This window comes from Myxocyprinus asiaticus, chromosome 36, assembly GCF_019703515.2.
Source record: "Myxocyprinus asiaticus isolate MX2 ecotype Aquarium Trade chromosome 36, UBuf_Myxa_2, whole genome shotgun sequence".
Classification (NCBI taxonomy): domain Eukaryota; kingdom Metazoa; phylum Chordata; class Actinopteri; order Cypriniformes; family Catostomidae; genus Myxocyprinus; species Myxocyprinus asiaticus.
In genome coordinates, this window is record NC_059379.1 from 8,434,819 (window position 1) to 8,455,813 (window position 20,995).

The 20,995-nt window shown below is 39.6% G+C and overlaps 1 protein-coding gene across 2 annotated transcripts in view; it reads left to right on the plus strand.

Annotated features, from left to right (window-relative positions):
* The window catches only part of sdk2b (sidekick cell adhesion molecule 2b), a 490,694-nt gene that overhangs the window by 41,408 nt on the left and 428,291 nt on the right, over positions 1 to 20,995 (plus strand). The window lies entirely within an intron of this gene.

The window sequence follows — 20,995 nt, forward strand, 5'->3', positions numbered from 1 at the left end:
GGTGGACAGCATCCAGTGTCCTCCTCACACCCGGATGACAGACTAACTTGGATGAGTGGCCCCACTGAAGGTCGGAGGACCTAACCGACACAGGAACAAAAAGCAGTCCCTCCGGGCACATGTTAGGTGCCTCAACCAAGGCAAGATCCTCTCTCACCCGTTGCTCAATATTCCAAACAACAGCTCCCACCACCCATCCCACAGGCAGAATGGTATCGGGGGAGGGGCTGACACTCGGGACATCAAACTTTTGGGAGAGAACATCCGGTTTAAGGTTTTTGGAACATAAATGATATGACAAGGTGAAGCTGAAGCGCCCAAAAAAGAGTGCCCATCGGGCCTGACAAGAATTAAGACCCTTAGCAGACTGGATGTACTCCAGGCAATCAATCAGAACAGACCACTGATGGGAAATGCTGCCCCACTGCAAGATGGCTGGGAGGAGAGTATATGCTCTGGGGGAGTAAGATAAAGGTGATAAACTGCCCCAACTAATGACGAGCGTTGGCTATAGTGGACAGGATGCCGAAAATTTAGAATTGGAAGCTCGAGCCTGATGACAAATAGCCAGCCACTTATCCACACGAATAGCCAATGCCACCAGGTCATTGAGTTGTGTAGCTAAGTTGTGTACATACAGTTCATCTTTAACTTCATCAGCCAGCCCATGCAGGAACATATCAGACTGAGCAGTGGCGTTCCAGTTTCTAGAAGCCACCAGAGTCCAGAATTCTCTGGAATAATCCGCCACAGACCGATCACCCTCTTGAAGCATCGCAAGATGGCAAGCTGCCTCCCTCCCATGCACTGACCGATCAAAAACCTTGATCATCTCTGCCGAGAAGTCTTCAAAGTTGGCACAGAATGGAGCCTTTGCCTCCCACACAGTAGTTCCCCACTCCCGAGCACGGCCAGTGAGCAAAGTGAACACATAAGCCACCTTGGTGGTCTCTGCAGCAAAAGTCTTAGGTTGCAAAGAGAAAACAACAGAGCATTGTGTTAGGAATGAATGGAAAATGTGGGCTCACCAGAGTAGCAAGGTGGAGGATTAACATGGGGCTCTGGTAAAGAGGAAGCGGGAGTTGCAGCGGCAATGGCGGTAGCCGTGGCGGCGGGCAGGACCATGGTCTGATCGACCCAGAGCTGGTTGAGCTGGGCCTGGAGATCATTGACCTTGGCATCAAGAGAGTCCACAGCCTGTTTGGCGGTGGCCAGTTGGTCCTCATGCTGCCCAAGAAGAGGGGCTCACCAGTTTCATGCTTGTTTCATTGCACCAACACAGGATGAATAAATATTCATATCTATCTATCTATCTATCTATGTATCTGTCTGTCTGTCCTGTCCATCCATCTGTATATCTATCTATAAATATTTATTTGTTATTTATATCCCGCTAACTGTCTATGAGGATTTTGCTGAAAAATAGTGCTTCCCTGTCTACCGATCACTTTAGGCGACTTAAAAGAGCACGCTAATAAAATATGACGTCATCCATAGCAACAAGGTCAACTCCGCCTTACATTTACATTAAGATTTCCTTAGTAAAAATTGTTCTTAGCAGTTTTGTGAATAGCTTTTAAGCAAAACATCTCAGCTAGGAACTCTTTGGAGAACTCTTAGTGGTAAGATAAAAATCTTTGTGAATACGGGCCCAGGTGCTAATGTTGCATTTTGAGGATGTTTTGATATTTTACTGAAAAACTAGAAAAATAAATGACAACCTGGTCTCACAATGTCATGTTACAGTACCTACATTTTTGCAAAATGATTTTCACTTTGCACACAGATTCTAGATGAAATAAACAAATTGTTAGGTACAACAACAATGACTTTTATTCACTTTCACACAAAACGGCAGATTATTACTTCAAAACCACTTACTTTTTCCCTGTTCCTCACACAGTGCTATCTTATGACATCAAAACAATTTTACTGTAGCACATGACTTGTAAGGTGATAATTTTTAACGTTTGCATTACATAAACTACATTTATATAGGGAAATTAGGTAGTATAAATGTACACGGTATGGATTAAAGTGCCTGCGTACCTTCACCAATAATATGTAGGAAACTGTATGATGGAATTAGCCACGTTCGACCACCATTATAAAAAGGATAAATGACAAATGATCAGATTGTAAATCTGAATAAAATTCTCCACCATTAATATGTAATACAATGGGCTCATTGGATCTGCTCACAATTTATATGTAAGGAATTAGCTTAGAGTAATACTATTCTCATGGCTATTGAAAATAATATCACAAATATGTTTAGATATGGTTCGAGCTTTGGAGCGCAGGTCTTTTAAAAAAATCAAGTGACAAGATTTTCAAAATATACCACAGTCAAATTAACTTTGAATACAAACAAGACTTTATTGCTAATCTAAACACATAGACAAACATGACAAACAAGTTGGTGAGTAAATTGTAACAGAAGGTGAATGAAATGATCTGTACAGAGAAATTGAACTTTATGGGGTCTATAGACAATGCCTTGAGAACCATTCGATACTTCTTTGAGTCTAACTCAATTTGCAGTCGGATTCCTAAAATTATATTAAAGAAACACCAGCACTTTCAGAAAAAGTCTGGAGATGTATTTGCATGTCGATGCGTTTCCGTGCGTTGCTTTGGTTCAGTGGCTGTGTCAGTAGAAAATTCTGGTTGTTCCGTCGATGTTGTGGACCTCTGTTAAGATCGTGGATAGTTTGTTGCTGGGATGATAAGGCGGGGCTTTGAAGCGAGGCCTTCTGCGAGGGAGACTCACGACTCCCCATCACGTGTGTGAGTTGAAGAGCAGAGAGTGAGAAGAGCTTCCTCGGAACTTTGCACTCCAAGATTTTCTGGACTCTATATTGTGCAAGGACAGAGGGGCGCTGGAGTGAGGGCTAAGAGCCACAAGGGCAAGAGCACAGAGGATGAAGAGAGCTGAAGAGGATGAGAGTAAGAAGTAAGAGAGAGTAAGAGCAGAGCTTTCTTGATGAGGAGGCTTTGTACTGTTGAGGTTGTCCGCACCTCAAAGGTGTCTTGAGCCAATCAGAAATGTCTTCTGTGGGGTCACATGGTAATTTCTGTTCCTCCTTCTGAAGGTGATTGATGAGCCTTTGTCTGTGAAGACTCCCATTTCCCGTTCATAAAGTATATGTTTTAATCATACATTTTATATATCTCGGATACAACTGAATATATCAAAAATTAATGAACATAAACATTACTGAAATGCAGAAAGAATCTCAACGATAGTAAACATGATGTGCTTTATCATGAATGGTTACCATTCAAGTAATATGACATGAATAAGACAAAATTAAAGATTATAATCATAAATTTGTCAGTTAACAAAAAGTGATTACAGGTCATAACAACATAATTTTCAGAATTATCTAGCAAGGCTAAGTATTGTGTACATTTTGGTACAAAAAGGTAGATTCTGTGCATTATAGAGGGTTAAATGTTCATGGATTTAAGATGAGATGTCCTACAAAAAGAATTATGTTGTCCATTGCAAACATGAGAGTCTCATAAGGGAGTCTGCTTTAGCTCTGTGTCTTGGTAATGTGTTTTTAGCATGTGACACAGGAAATATCTAATTTTTAAGTGTCCGTGTGTTACTAAATGAATGAAACAAAGGGACTACTTTTAGATTTCTGGCATGAGGGTTTCTTCAGAAGAGTAGTCTTTAAGTCATGTGATGATCATTAATGTTCAGGGAGGTAGGTTTTGTTCATTTAAAACTCCATAGATTATTAACCTTAATACCTCAACTGTTTGGGAGAACATTTAACTAGCTTTTAACGCGTTAGAGTTCACATTTTACCTTGGAACTGCCGCAATATGTGTAATGAACATCACAATGTTATTTTTCAAAAATGTCGCCAAATTTAGGTAATAATCTTTCTTTTGTATTTTTTTTTGCTTTTTTTTTTTTTTTTTTTTTTGCTGTGTCATGCCCCTTTGCAACTATAAATAAAAAAATAACAAATAAAAAACAATTAAAAAATGAAAAAAAAAAAAAAAAAAAACATTAAATAACCCTGATGTAAATTAGGTGTAAAAATTATGTTTTCTCATGATATGAACCCTAAAATGTGAAAAAATCCATTTGTGTGCTAATCTGTGTATAGATGTGGCTGCAGCTAGATTCTGTCATAGTCTCAGTTTAAACCAGTGCAGTTTTCGTCCCCCTCAGCATGTTTCTCACAACCATATCATTGCACAGCACGGCATTGACCCTTTGACATACCACCTGCACTTATATACTTAAAATAGCAGGTGCTGAAAGACCAAATGCCACAGCCGATGAGGACAAACAAAAAAAGTGTACTGTAATTTTCTAAAGAAAAACAAAGGGCATAATGGATGCTGACGTATGGCTTATGTTACAGAAGAACTAATGTGTAAGTACTTTCTTTCACAATACACTGTCAGGTTTTACTTACCACAACATTAAAACCACTGACAGACGAAGTGAATAGCATTTATTATCTCGTTACAATGGCACTTGTCAAGGGGTGGGACATATTAGGCAGCAAGTGAACAGTCAGTTATTGCATTTCATGTTTCGGAAGCAGGAAAAATGGACAAGCGAAAGGATCTGAGCGACTTTGACAAGGGCCAAATTGTGATGGCTAGATGACTGAGTCAGACCATCTCCAAAATGGCAGGTCTTGTGGGGTGTTCCCGGTATGCAGTGTTTATTACCTACCAAATGTGGTCCAAGGAAGGACAACCGGTGAACCAGCGACAGGGTCATGGGTGCCCAAGGCTCATTAATGTGCATGGGGACCGAAGGCTAACCCATCTGGTCCGGTCCCACTGTAGCACAAACTGCTGAAAAACGTAATGCTAGCCATGATAGAAAGGTGTCAGAACACACAGTGCATCGCAGCTTACTGCGTATGGGGCTGCGTAGCCGCAGACCAGTCAGAGTGCCCATACAAACCCTTGTCCACCGGCAAAAGCGCCTACAATGGTCATGTGAGCGTCAGAACTGTACCATGGAGCAATGGAAGAAGGCGGCTTGGTTTGATGAATCACGTTTTCTTTTAGATCATGTGGATGGCTGGGTGCGTGTGTGTCGTTTATCTGGTGAATAGATAGCAGCAGGATGCTCTGTGGGAAGAAGGCAGGTAGGTGGAGGCAGTGTGATGCTCTGGGCAATGTTCTGCTGGGAAACCTTGGGTCCTGGCATTCATGTGGATGTTTCTTTCCATGCCTTGATGGGTCAGAGCTGCTTTGGCGGCATGAGGGGGGCCTTGTTACATGATATTAAGCAGGTGGTTTTAATGTTGTGGCTGATTGGTGTATGTCTTATTTCCTGGTGGCATGGATGTGGTGAACATGTCTCTTTAATGATGGTACTTTAGACATTTTTGGCCATTGCATTGTTTCTTGCTGTTTTTCAGTGTCTTACGCCATGAGTGTTGCGTTTTAATGGCGTGCCAAGTTAAAAATAGTTCACGTCTCAAGACCCCCACATTTTGTTCCATTGACCATTTACATTTTACATTTATGCATTTGGCTGATGCTTATCAGTTTGTGTGTTCCCAAGCACCATGTTGAAGTTGAAGTTGAACTACAGGAACATTTTCCCAAAAAAAAAAACAAACTTCAAAGCAATTAAAAGGCCACTTTTTTTCTGTGTAGTTTTAACTGGATATCAATAGGTGTGAAATATTTTGATGTTAGAAAAAGTCAAGTAACAGAATTATTGTGTTTTTATTATCCATCTTTGAGTGTGTTAAAAATGCACAGCAATACATTGATAACTCTAAAAAATCAGCTGATTAAAAAAATAAAATAAAAACAGCGTAAGAAACACAATTTCAAAACTTACATGAGTTTTGAAATCATTTTATCATTATATGATTTTAATGTCAACATGTAATCAAGCATAAACAAAACACTTGAACACATTAGATAGGCCAGTAGGAATGGCACTAAAGGTATCTGAATCAGTGTAATGGTCAAAAATCTGTGTGTCAATGAGTTTTTACTTGCACTGTTTATGACTTAATCCTGATACAGGAACACAATTTAAGGTGTTTACATGACCTTACACCTTGCTTCTTAAGCATAATCGATGTTTAGGCATGTATAAGATTGTGCCTGTAAACATGCTCATTGCTGTCATTTCCAGGTACCTAGTACACGGGAACACATGCAAATCCCTATTCTTAACCAAAGCTGCTTTAGGCCCAGCAACAAACTATGTAGCAGACAGTTGCTTTTTCTTTCTGGTTTGTTGAATGACAAGTTTGTCTTTTACAGGTTGTACACCACTTTACTCTAGCTGCCTGTGGCAGCACATCTAATGGAGCTCCTTGAGGCATATCCATGCCAGTTGCCCATCCAATTAATTACAGAAAGTGACATAGGAGAGCACCAGTAATATCTGTACCTACTCTTCACTAGTATTTTGCAAAATGCAGGTCAATACACTGTACTAAGTGTTTAACAAGAGTGAAATTGGTTACAACATACTACCACACTCCATACAAGTCATATGAATTACCCTCTATAAACCTGTCTCCCTTCTGAAATGCATGCTGACATCACTAATGAAAACAACCATAAACCCTGTCAGGATTCTTATAGCATGTTCTATTCCAGCATTCCACTATGCTAATGGTTAACAGAACTTGCCTCATCACTGCAGCGAGGTTGGAGAGTGCCATGTGTGTGAGATGCAGTTGGCAGACACACTAGCATGTCTTCTGTTGGCTACCCATATTGGTAAAGATGGATCAGCCTCCCCTGGCCCTTTTCTTGTGGAATAACGCTCTGTTTGATGCCACTTCTGCTTTTTAGTGATCACTCCCCCTGTCTTTCTTTATTTCTCTTCTTCTGTCTCTCTCTCTTGCTCCAAAAGTTGCTTTTATTGCAGCTCTGTTTTGTTATCTTTTTTCTCTCTATCTGATGTTAAAACTGTTTCTGAAAGTACTGGAAGTGAACTGCCATGATCTCTGTATGAATTCATGGGAATAATTTCTTAGATCCGTGAGTGGTGGTGGCATAGGGTGAGTGGTGGTGGTGGTGGCATAGTGGGCTAAAGCACATAACTGGTAATCAGAAGGTTGCTGGTTCAATCCCCACAGCCATCACCATTGTGTTCTTGAGCAAGGCACTTAACTCCAGATTGCTCCGGTGGGATTGTCCCTGTAATAAGTAGACTGTAAGTCGCTTTGGATAAAAGCATCTGCCAAATGCATAAATGTAAATATTGGGAAAATTGGAAGCAGCATGTCTACATCCATATGGTTGTAACGCCATTAAAAAGTTACTGTTATCTTAGTAAAAACTTAGTTACTGTAATCTAAAGATGTTTTAGTCAAAAGGTTGTTTATATTAAATGTTGTTTATGTATTATATTATTTGGATTACAGATGTTTCTAAAATAACATTGTTTTTATTTCTATAGTAAAGGGTGTGTGCTTACTAACAAGTCATTGTAAGTGGGGAATGTGTGGTGCTGTGTATGGCATATTTACAGCAATGGACAAGGAGGAAATACAGACATTATTTTGAATTTGTTTTACTGTAAGAACTCTAGTTTGCACTCTAGTTTGGAAGCATTTGTAGGGGTTTTAGAAAGTAAATTAAATTATTTAGTATTCTATAGCGGATTACTTTTTCGAGTAACTTACTGTACCCAGCACTTTGGAGAAAACAATCAGTTGGCATTCCCATTCATATCAATGACCTCCAGGCCTGGAAATATTCAACTTGGATGCTGCCATTTTTGCTTCTTGAGTACTAAGGACACTGTTCCGAAATGTTTTTATTTTTTATTCTTTTTGTGAACCAATCAGATGCCATAAATGCCATGTGACTGATCACTCTATATTATGCTGCCTTCCTGTGCTATCAGAATTAGCCTATTTCCCACTTTTGGTAATTACGAGTACATTGTGTTCAAGTGCTTTGTTGTCAGAAAAAACAGGAAACATGGACGACGCCAGGTTCATTCATACATATTTCTTGAATAAATGTTTATTTTGACACCATAATATACACTATATTGCCAAAAGTATTCGCTCACCCATCCAAATAATTGAATTCAGGTGTTCCAATCACTTCCATGGCCACAGGTGTATAAAATGAACCACCTAGGCATGCAGACTGCTTCTACAAACATTTGTGAAAGAATGGGCTGCTCTCAGGAGCTCAGTGAATTCCAGCGTGGTACTGTGATAGGATGCCACCTGTGTAACAAGTCCAGTCGTGAAATTTCCTCGCTACTAAATATTCCACAGTCAAATGTCAGTGGTATTATAACAAAGTGGAAGCGATTGGGAATGACAGCAACTCAGCCATGAAGTGGTAGGCCACGTAAAATGACAGAGCGGGGTCAGCGGATGCTGAGGCGCATAGTACGCAGAGGTCGCCAACTTTCTGCAGAGTCAATCGCTACAGACCTCCAAAGTTCATGTGGCCTTCAGATTAGCTCAAGAACAGTGCGTAGAGAGCTTCATGGAATGGGTTTCCATGGCCGAGCAGCTGCATCCAAGCCATACATCACCAAGTGCAATGCAAAGCGTCGAATGCAGTGGTGTAAAGCACGCCACCACTGGACTCTAGAGCAGTGGAGACGCATTCTCTGGAGTGATGAATCATGCTTCTCCATCTGGCAATCTGATGGATGAGTCTGGGTTTGGCGGTTGCCAGGAGAACGGTACTTGTCTGACTGCATTGTGCCAACTGTGAAGTTTGGTGGAGGGGGGATTATGGTGTGGGGTTGTTTTTCAGGAGCTGGGCTTGGCCCCTTAGTTCCAGTGAAAGGAACTCTGAATGCTTCAGCATACCAAGAGATTTTGGACAATTCCATGCTCCCAACTTTGTGGGAACAGTTTGGGGATGACCCCTTCCTGTTCCAACATGACTGCACACCAGTGCACAAAGCAAGGTCCATAAAGACATGGATGAGCGAGTTTGGTGTGGAAGAACTTGACTGGCCTGCACAGAGTCCTGACCTCAACCCGATAGAGCATCTTTGGGATGAATTAGAGCGAAGACTGCGAGCCAGGCCTTCTCATCCAACATCAGTGTCTGACCTCACAAATGCGCTTCTGGAAGAATGGTCAAAAATTCCCATAAACACACTCCTAAACCTTGTGGAAAGCCTTCCCAGAAGAGTTGAAGCTGTAATAGCTGCAAAGGGTGGGCCGACGTCATATTAAACCCTATGGATTAAGAATGGGATGTCACTCAAATTCATATGTGTCTAAAGGCAGATGAGCGAATACTTTTGGCAATATAGTGTATATTACTCGGTAAGCTTGCTGACGATAATGGAATTTTGGCCAAATACAAGCTATTTTCACAACGTAAAAATGTACAGCATGGATAGAATGATTGCTAATATACAAAATACAAATAAATACTAAAACTAATGTACAATATACAAAAATGAACAAAACCTGTCATTCATTACAGAAACTGTACTCTCCTCCACCATGTTGGAAGTTTAGGACTCCTCCCATCCTGGACACTCAGGTATCAAAAGTATCTTAGAGTTTCCCAGTCGTAATTACGATTTAAGGGGTCATTCATGTGCAACTTCCGAGTGTGAAACTCGTATTTACGATAATTCCAAAAGCATATGAAGGCAGAATTAGAATTCCTTGCAGTGGACAGGGAACAACACAAGTCCATTTCACACTGTTAACAGCCCTCAATCTGTCACTGAAGAAATATCTACAGTAATATAATAATTTTTTGGTGATTTATATGTTGCAAAAACATAATTAAATTATATATAACACAGATGGCCACATTTGTTTTCTTTGTTTTAAGTTAGCCTTCAATTAGCAAGGTGATTGCTTGGCCTGCTAGCTTTGCACTTACTGGTTAGCCTGCTAGCTTCTTGCTAACTGATTATCCTGCTTTCGCAGCAGACCCTACACACGTTACTACGTATACTATAATCAGAACAGTAGTTGTAGTAATTATCAAATCAGACAAGAGGGTCTCCAAGAGGTTCTGGATTCAGTGGGAAGGACTGAATTTAGCATGACACTGTCAATGATGAAATATGTTTGTTACCTGCATACTGGTGATGGCATCTGCCTGCAACTGCTGAAGCAACTGAGCAACATTGACCCCATGGAATATACTGTACACTCTATACGGCATGTATCAGGTGAGAATATGTTGTGTTTTCTAAATTCCCTTTATTGAGATCAGTTTTGAGCATCAGTTTTACTTTTTGTGTGTTTGTGCATGTTATATGTGTACTAGGGATGAACAGATCTTGAAGTGTTGATATTTTCAGTAATAATGTTGTACTGAGGAGACTGATCCTCATAAAAAATTATAATTCTGTGCATTTTATTATTATTATTATTATTATTATTATTATTATTATTATTATTCACATGTGAAAACAAATAGTTGTATGGAATAGAAATCATCCTACTCCCTTCTGACATTGATTTTGATGGGTTTGTGTGTTGTTTTTAAAAGGTTGACCATATTCTGTAATAGCTGTTGGTAATTAATAATAATAATAATAATAATAATAATAATAATAATAAAACACTAAAAAAACAAAACAAAAACAAAAACAAAACAAGAGTCTGATCATTTTCAGTCTAGACCTAAATGGTTCAAATTCACAGAGAAACGTTGTGTTGTTCAGAGGTTGGTCTTTTATTAGACTTAATGGACTACTCTGGTATGTTTCATTTTTCATATTCAGTTCATATTTACCATAAATCTCTGCCTTTTGATTGCATACTTTGGTATTTTGAATATAGTTGTGACATGTCCCTTTATATTAATAGGTACTGTTTGTGTTTTGATATTACATACATTGAAAATGGCTGATAGCTGAAACATTGGTAAATACAGTAAATGTGCCTATATTTTGAGTTGTGCAGTTATACTCTTCGATGTGTTTTGATATTGACAATACTGACCTTGACACTGCTTAGTATCAGTTTGAAAATAAATAAGTGGTGTCATCCATGCCTAATGTTTGCAACCAGGAGTGCATGCCTGTCTGCATTAGCAAAGTCTTTCTAGCAAGTCAGTCCACTGTCAGCCATCTTTGGAACGCTATTGGGAGGCTATTTCCAGTCATGCCAATGCAGCTACTTGAATGGAGAAAGACCAAAATCTCAAAAAAAGGTTGGTCAAGATTACGATTAAAGAACATATTTCAACTCAGCAATAAAATCTGACAATACTGGAATCATAAATTGTGATTATTTACTTCATATTATGCTAAAAAACAAAACTGTTCTGCTTGTATAGCTAATGCGCATGTGCATTCTAGAATTGATTGACAGGTCATATCTGTAGCTTTAACTGTAAGTCGGGACTTCCTTTCAACATCCGTTGACTATTGGGCACACAGAGCTCCTTGGTTGAGTGTCCCAGTGTCTCCCATTTTAATAGAAGTGGCAAATCTCTGCTAAATCATCTCTGGCATTAATGAGTCTGGCACACTCGCCCCTCTGGATTAATTTCCCCAACATATGCGTATTTTTTTATTTTTTTATTTTTCCTTTTTCCTGCACATAGTGCAGTAAAATCATAGAAACTTGAGCTGTGAATGTAAACTTCGGCTCAGACAGTCTTTCATCCTGTTAATGAGGCTTCCTTCAATATGCTCTACTACCTGCCTCAGCCAGCAGCCATTTATGAACTCATACAGCCAGTGCAATAGGTGCTGCATGGAAAATAAGAAAGAACCACTGTTTTAACAACGGCTGATTGTGGTCTCAGAGCCAAGCTATTAATCTTGCCCTGTATCTTGTCTTCTGAGTGTCTGGCCATTATAATTTATGGCTGATGATATTCAGAGTCTTGGTCAGCACACTCCGCTCTCCATATCTTTGCTTGTTATTTCTGTATATATTTCTGTATTCTGTATATGATGTGCTTATTTTCAGCTCTGCTTTCATAGAGCCAAGATTTTTTTTTTCCCCTGTTCATGTCTTTTCAATAGAGAGGAGAGTGTTTTGCTGAATGGGGACCATATCTAGCCAATTGTGACTGAAGGAGTGTGGTCTTTGTGTTGTTCGAGTTCTATACAGCCATGCTATGCCATAATGAAACCACAAGAGTCATTGTGTTTCAGAGCCAATGCTGGAGCATGCCATGTCACTCAGTTTCTCTGCATCAGAGGCCATGCTTCTCTGATGCATGACTGATTGTAGCATCACAAGCTGCTGTACAGAAATAGATGCTGTTTAATAGTTCTGTATTGTGTTATTCAGTACACAGCAATTCCACTTGTCAGTCAACTGTAAAGTGTGTTAAAGGGATAGTTCACCCAGAATTTAACTAATTACTTTTTTTTTTTTTTTTTTTGCTTTTATGGACAACTGAAGATGAATGTTAGCCTCAGTCATGATCCACTTCCATTGCATTGTTTTTCCATAGAATAAAAATGAATAGTGACTAAGGCTGAACATTCTACCTAATGTGTCTTTTTGTGTTTTCTAAAGGTCAAATACATGTCTTCACTGAATACTCTACTCTTCTATCTAAAATGTCCCTCTATGTTTTGAATGTAGTTTGAATAACGACTTAAATTTTGGTCTGTTCATAATACAGAGTGATCTTATGGCTTCCGAAGACTTGGAAGTGTATGAGTGGCATCGACTGCTTTTACCATCTTTTTTACCATTTTACAGTTTTTTTTGTTTTCTTGATGGAGCCTGAGAGCCCAGAGTCACTTTCTTTATATGACAAAAAAATTAGAAAGACTAAAATAATAATAAATAAATAAAAAAAATTTGTTCCATGGAAGAAATAAAGTCATTCAGGTTTGAGACTGTGTAAAATTACTGTGTGCTTTTTCTGTACAGATACTGTTATTATATTTGCTATTTTCCAACACGCAAGGGCACAAGTTATACATTTTCATGTTCAAAATATCGCTTTTGTTTTAAATTTTACAGTTTGTATCTCATGAAAATAACGTAAAAAAATAGTGACATTTGCCTCAAGGTGCCTTCTTACAGAATGCTGTCATGTTACTTAAAGATGCACTCAGTAATATGTTCATTAATAAAAAAGTTTTACTCCCAAGGAAATGAATAGTATTTTTGAAACGTGTATAAAATCACGACCACTTACATGAGATGAAGACTCCAGTCGTATTAGTAAAAGCTGTTTAATTCTACATGGAGAGGGTCCACTCATGAGTGCTGCCATGTTAGAATCACATGACCAGCTGAATGATACTTGATTAATCTCAGTAACCACCCTGTTATTGGAGTAAGGGACAGTAAGGGACTCCCTTAAAAACTCAGCCTCTCAAATGTTTGTATCCCCCTGACAGAGTTTTTTTAAACTGTCCAGGGACCCCCAGGGGGCTGCAAAATGTCAAAACATTAAGCTTTTAATGGTCTTCACCACAAATAATTGGTCAGGAAATTAGCAAGAACTGAACAAATAGATAAAGATAAAGTAACTTAGTATGGGATAGTTTTTCCCTTTCATTTCTTTAAATGTTTAATCCTTGTGGGTAAACTCGCAGACAGCTTTTTACAGAAAGAAGAGTCAATTTTGATGGCTTTAAACAGTTGATGAGCCCAAATATTCTCTATAGGGTTCAAATCTGGACTCAAATCTGAGCCTGACTGACTTGTTCTCAAGCCACTTCTTGGTGGTCTTTGCAGTGTGGGCAGGAGCATTGTCTTGTTGAAAAATATCATCTGACCATTCCTATTTAGAAAACAACTTTTCAATTGTGGGAAGCAAGCCTTTCAGCAAAAGATTCTCCTATATTCCAAAGCATTAATTGACATTTCACAGTGAAGCTTCTCACCAGTACCAGAAGCTGAAAAGGCTCCCCCCCACGTGACACCTCTTCATCCATGCGTCACTGTGGTAGAGATGCATTCACTATTGTATTTCTCACCAGATCTTTGAAGACACCTCTCTGGAGCATCACCATGCAACAGAACATTGTGATTCTTCACTCCAAACATCTCTTCTGAACCACTCTGATTCAAACTTTCCATATTCTGCCAAAAACGTAATTCTGTCTTTGATGTTTTTCTGAGATAGCAATGGCTTTTGAACACATCTTCTAGACGCAAAACCTGCATTAGAGAATGTTCTGCTTATTGTTCTTCTTGAAAGAGTGTTGTTTTCTGAGGTCTTGAATTCTGCTGACAGTTAGGCCTTTTTGTTCTGTCTTTGAGAACTGTACATTTAAGCAGGTGGTCATCCCTGCATGAAGAGGCTTTCGGCCTCCCAGATTCCTTCTTTCTGGCAAAATCACCTGTTGTTTTAAAGCGTTGACCTATTTTCTAAATAGCCGATAGAGAAATTGTTTTTTTCTCTGCCTATGGGGTCTTGTACTACCTTTCTAGGGAATTTATCCTTGCCATGGTCACCATTAGCTTGCTCACCAACATGATCACACCGGAAGTTGGCATATTGTTTCTGAAAGTGGCAGTTTACCTTCCCTTGTGGCATGATTGGAAGTCCGTTGCATCAGCAGCGTGGGAGACCTGAATTCAGATCCCGCATTGAAATTAGTAAGTTATCACGTTTGCATAATCAGTGATGAGTGTGATTCGGAGGTTGTTTTTTTTCTCCCCCTGTAACAAATTTTTACTCCATTGATGGTTAGGTTTAGTTTTGGGGTTTGGGGGTATAGTTTATTAAGAATGCATTCCTCTTCACTGTATTACAGCTTGTACATCTGAAAACAACTCACTTCACAACTCGCTTTTTTGCACCCCTCTGTGGACATTTCACCCTGAATAATGGAGCTCACATGTGCTCTTATGCCCAACAACACTTACCACATTGGCCATTAGGGGCAGTGTTTCACATTTCGGTAAGCACAGTTGGATTTTATCTAAATAAAAGTCAACCTACTGTTTCCGATTTCACTGTGAGATCTGTTTGTGCTCACTGGCGTTTGTAAGACCATTTTTATTGTCATTGTAGCTGCTTTGAAGCTTGTTGCTATTATCTAATAGTTGGTAGAAAAAAGTACATTGGGGGTTCTTGGCATCAAAAAGTTTGAAAACATATCATAGGTCATGCGAGTTGGCAACACTTTGAAAGACTAGCAGCAAAGAAAACTGAAAGAGCAAGAACTTTGAGTGCTGTGTTACAGGTCTTGTAGCTGATGCTTCACTCCATGAGGCATTGAGAAATGCAGACGTAGGTCAAAGTTAGAGTCTTTACTGTTGAAAAAATTCAATCCAAAGATGCTTAACATTGTGCTTAACATAGGCTTTTAAACAGTGTTTGATTTTATCTTGGTGTAGTGTGCTTGGACAGTCTGTGGCGAGCTTGTGTCAAGTTGTCTGAAAGTTATCAGAAGTATTCAGCCTATGCTTCTGCATTAAACATGCTGGGAGAGTTCAAGCCCTCAAATCTACCCACAGGTCCAGTGTGTGTGTGTGTGTGTGTGTGTGTGTGAGAGAGAGAGAGAGAGAGAGAGAGAGAGAGAGAGGGAGGATGTTCCAGAACATTGAGTGTATTCACCCATGAGAAAAAGAAAGAGGAAGAGAGTGTGTGATTGAGGGTTTGAAAGATTGAGGGAGACAAGGTAAAAATTGAGTTTATATTTGGAAGAAATACATAAAGGATGAAGCCTTCCTGTCATTTTAAATGACTAATAATAGTTAGTTCACCTGGATTAGTCAGCTAATAGAGTTGTAGCATACTGTGTTAGCCTAATGATAGTAAACCTGGTCCTTCCGGCAGGGGCCAATTGATCACTGCAGGGGGAAGAAGAAACTTTTGAAGCGGGCTAACCTGCCGTGAAGGAGCCCTGAAGGGTAGAGACCCCTTTAGTCTGGAGGCAGAGGCAGTGTAGGAGGAAGATTTATCTTCAAAGTGTAGAATATGGCCTGTGGTGAAACAGGCCAGTGGAGAGAGTGCTACTGTTCCTAAAGGGAGAAACGCTTTCTACTGTTTAAGAACACTGTGGAGCACTTTGGTTAGTATTTCTAAGCTATTGTAATTTAAGTTATGGCTTCTCAGATGATATAGACTTCTTTAGTCAGTCTTTTGGCTGTCGGTTATAAAGTCTGGTCTTACATCTTATTCTGGCCAAGAGCTTTCCACTTAGACAGGAAGAGACTGTCTGAGCAACATGTAAAGGGACTAGAGGTCTGCAACACAACCCGAGCTTGATGTGACCTGAATACCCATCAGGTTTTGGGAGGAGCTTGGGTCAGTTTTTCCAAGTATGACTTCGGGTTCGGGTCGGGTTTGTAACTAATAAAACAATATATCGGCCTGCCTTCTTTCACGCACGAACGGAGGAGTTACTGGTGCATGGTGAGTGGAGCTAAGCATGCGTTTTCAATTCTTTCCTGTGGGAGCCTAGTGTTACACTCACAATGGTGATTGAAAGCAGCGCAGAACAAGCATTGAGAGCAGCTGAGAGCATCAAAAAGTTGAGAAATGCTCGTTTTTTTCAGATGAGGGGCAAAAAAGCCAGACAGCAGCCAATCAGTATGAAAGCAAGCAGTGACGTCTGTCATAAGCCTTTCAAAATCTGATGATAATAATGCTGATGTTTTTGCTGGATTCAGATTTTTAAACTCATTATTATGTTTAATTCAGACTTCAAACAGACTTCAAATGATGATTGCATGCATTCATTGGTTTCAATATTGTGGCTTGGTAAGCAAAAGTGTAATAAATCAGCACTTTATATACTTTGGGTATTCAGACATGAAGCTGGCATCTTTTCAACTATAATTGTGCATATTTAAGGGTTGTTTATTTTTTAATAAAAAATTCTGTCTGACCAAAAGTATACGTACAGATATTATCAACGGCATTATTCTGCTTGTGGGTATCTAATTTAATTGCTACTCTGTACCTCAAACATTCAAAGATTTGAACTTTGCATACTTGGCCAATTCAGCAATTCTTCCTCATGTGAATTCCCTAGAACATTAATATTCTCATCATAGTTTACAAATCTCTTCATGATCTTGCCCCCTGCAATGCTTTATTATCATTATTATTATTTTATCTATTTGGCAAATATATTATTGTGGTTTCACTGATTTCTGATTTACCAACATTATAGTCCTTACATGTAATGAGGAATCAAATTTTCCTTGATATTTTGACATATAAGAGGTTATTCTAATATAAAACATACTGTAAATTCCAGAACTCAAAACTTAATCCCCAATGCAATAAAAGCATTTATTGAAACCAAGCTGACAAAACATCCCTTTTTCTACTCGGCTCTCATTAATTCAAGACGGCCTCTACAGTAAAAATATCAACGCCTATTTTAAAATCATCGCACCCACGGCCCCGCCCACTGGTGCTCACTTGGCTCGTAAACAGACAGAGAGAAGCACAAAAGTCCTACTGTCTGTGGCCTCACTACTCCTGAACACGAAAAGGGACCCATCTGGACTATTTTGAATTATTGTTTTATACAAACATGTACTGTGCAGACGTCTTTGACTGTTGTCATCTCTCTGGCACGATTTTAAAAGACACGGTGTCAAGTTTGAGCTCTGAAGAGATGTGTTTCATCAGCTGCTGTGGCTCCTGTTGTTTGTTGCTTTAACTGCTCAACAAACTGTTCTTTTGCCTATCAGCTCTAATTTTAATTGTTGGTGTATCTAAACACGTACTAGATGGACGTCTTTGACCGTTTTGATTTGTTTCCAGCGATGTGCACCTCAGTGCAGGAAGATAAACAAGATGTGTGTGTCTTGTGAAGCAGTCATAAAAGAGTCTTTGCCAAGGAATTGTCACTGAAGGATATGGGGCAGTTAAAAACACTAATGGACTAGATCAAAGATGTAAATAAAGAGTTCAATTCATTAATATTTCAAATATCATGATTGTTTTACGATGCTGACATGCTGTCTACACCGGGAACATCCGTTGACGTGACACAACGGGTTGTCTACACCTGGTGCATCGACACTAACTTTCTGAAACATTGCTTTGTGTTGTTGCCAGTACTAGCGCCAGTGCAAAATGGAACGGGACACCTGTTTGTTTACTGTTGGAGTGACATGCAGCAACGGATGCTTCCACGGTAGACAGCATCATTGATTATAGTGTCCGGTGTAGACAGGGTGTGAGTGTTAACAGTTGTGCTTGAGATGAATAGTGTAATATATTCAGATGCAGTGTGTGGATGTGTGTTATGTGTAAACAGTGAAATGTACATTTCTAATAATGTTTTGGTGCTTGTTTATTTTATTCCGATTGAGTTTCAAAAATGGCTGAATTTCAGGGGCTGCACGCTGTTAGCCATTCATAACAGAGGGTGCTTACATTGAAGTGTAAAGGAGGAGCTGAGGCAAAACTCAAGCTTTTCAGAAAGATGGTCAGAGAAAGGGTGGATAATTATCATATATTACAAAATGTAAAAAAAAAAAACAGCTTTACTAACATTATCAGTGGACCTCAGGGAAGATAATGAAACTATAAAAAAGATTTCATGAACCCTTTAAATGTCACATAAAAAAACAATCTGGTTGGACGCCTTGCATGTGGGTCAGAAGGTCACTTCCAGTGTAAGTGGGTAGTTTTTGCCCAGACTAAGATGCAATGTGGGCCACACTCTTGTAAAGACCAGCTTAGACCAGTGCAATGGTCCTGCTCAACCCGCTCCGAGAGGATTCTAACAGCTATCACATACCAGCTGGTTCACTTTACACTCACCCGCCTAAACCTCACTCCCATCCGGGTCACAGCACCACTGTAACCGGTCCTGCTCGACCCGCTCCAAGAGGATTCTAACTGGTGTCAGCCAGCATGGGAGGCATGCACGCTAACGAGGATGCTAAAGGCTACAGTCTCTAGCGTCAGTCGCTAGTGCACCTCTTTAGGCCAGGGGAGTGAGGTTTACACATACCGCACAGCTATCACGAACCAGCTGGCCATGCTGTTCACCAGAATAACTAAGCTGATAATATTTGTCAACCAGCATGGCTTTGGTAAAGCTGGTCGATCATTGAAGTCTTGCTATGTTAAACTAGTTAAGAAGCCTGACCAGGACACTAGAATCCCATGCTGGGGACCAGCATCCAGAACACATCATGGGATACCAGCACACCAGCATCCAAAACACATCAAGTTACGGTGGTTTGCTGGTTAAACAATTTAAGAATTGTGACAATGAAACCAGCACAACAGCTTCAAAAACTCATGGGATGCTGTTTTGTCGCTCGCTTGTATGGGATGCTGGTTTGCTGGTTTGCTGGTTAAACTTAATAAGAAGGGAAACCTGCACACCAGTATCTCATGCTGGGTACCAGCATCCAAAACACAACATGGGATGCTGGTTTGCTGGTCTCTAGTATGGGATTCTTGTTACTGGTTAAACAAGTTAAGAAGCCTAATAGATATACCAGCATCACATGCTGGTGACCAGCACCCAAAACAGAACAAGGGATGCTGGTTTGTTGGTTCCCAATATCAGATGCTGGTTTATTGGTTAAACTAGTTTAAAAGTCTAACAAGGATATCAGCACACCGTCATATGATGCTGGGGAACAACATCCAAAACACAACATGGGATGCTGGTCTGCTGGTTCCCAGTATCGGATGCTGGTTTGCTGGTTAAACTAGTTAAAAAGTCTAACAGGCAGTCCAGCATATCAGCATCTCATGCTGGAGACCAGCTACGAAATCTATGCTGGCGTCTGCTAGAGACAAGCTATTCTGGTCTTTTCAACAGGGCCGGCTTTGTACCAATAAACTGAAGTCTGGTTACGTGAGACTAGAACCAGCAATTGAGTTTCACTGATGCAAGACTAAACAGTCCCTCAAAAGTCCAGAGTCCTTTTCTCTTTTAGCTGCTCATTATATTTCCTCCAGAAAAACAGAACGTTTGATTAGTTCTGTAGTGATGTGCTCTGCTTACTGTTGAATTCTTCAACATGGCTTAAATATGCAGTTGAATTCCCATCTGCAAAAGTTCAACAAGCATAAATTATTCACTGTCCCTCCAACCTCTCGTTCTCTTTTATTTAGCTGTCTGTCTCTGCCTCAATTTCGGTCCAGTGCTTATGATGTTAGCAGTTGAATTGGCCACGCAGGCATAGGGCTGTTTTCTGTAATGGGGATGGCAGCTGCCCAGAGACAGCCATTGAACTGCCAGGACAGTCTGTGACATACTTTAATTTTCATGCTTGTCCAAGCTTTTGTTAGCAGGGATGCTAATTTATTTCAGTGTCATTCCACCACATTTACTGTAGACAACATAGCAATGGCACAATTGACTACTGCATTCAAATGGATACGACACATAAAATTAAGTAGCTGAACTGCAGTCAAGCTACTCTATTGAAAAGTTGTTAAAAAGTTAACTGTGCAGCATTTTATATAAAATCAGATCATTGAATTGACATCAGATGAAAAGGAAAGTCATTTAAAATGTGGGGAAAGTTATTCCTACGTATATTGTATTATTATTTTGATAAAAGCTTCTGAAGACATTTTATTTATTTGAAAAATATAACAAGCACAGATGAATCATGCACAATAAGATAAAGAACGTTACATTAGGAAATTGTGTCAATTTTGATTTCAAATGTTTCAAATGTTTGTCAAATTATAAAGTTTTCCTCAATGAATTGGAACAGACCCATTCACTAAAATGTATCAGTCTTTCCAATGCTACTGGAGACAGAGGGACATTCTAGGAAACATTCTTGATTAGTGCCTCATTGTGTTATTATTACATGATGGAAAAGAAATATATAGCTGCCATATAGCTGATGAGTGTTCTCCTCGTTTTTCACTAAACTGCTCCACTATGACCATGCACTCAAGATGAAGAGTGCATATGTAATTTAAAAGGAGCTAGATACATCAGAGAAGTGATTAATAATGCTATTTATTATAACAAGGAGAAGGGAAATGCATATTCAAATAACAGATAGTTCTGACTCTATTCAAAGTCATTGTAGTCTTGTAATCCATCCCCCATCTCCTCATACTATATTAACTAGTGGGTGATGAGTGTAGGTGGAGTTGGGGAGGTGGAGGGTTGCTAGAGGTGATGAGT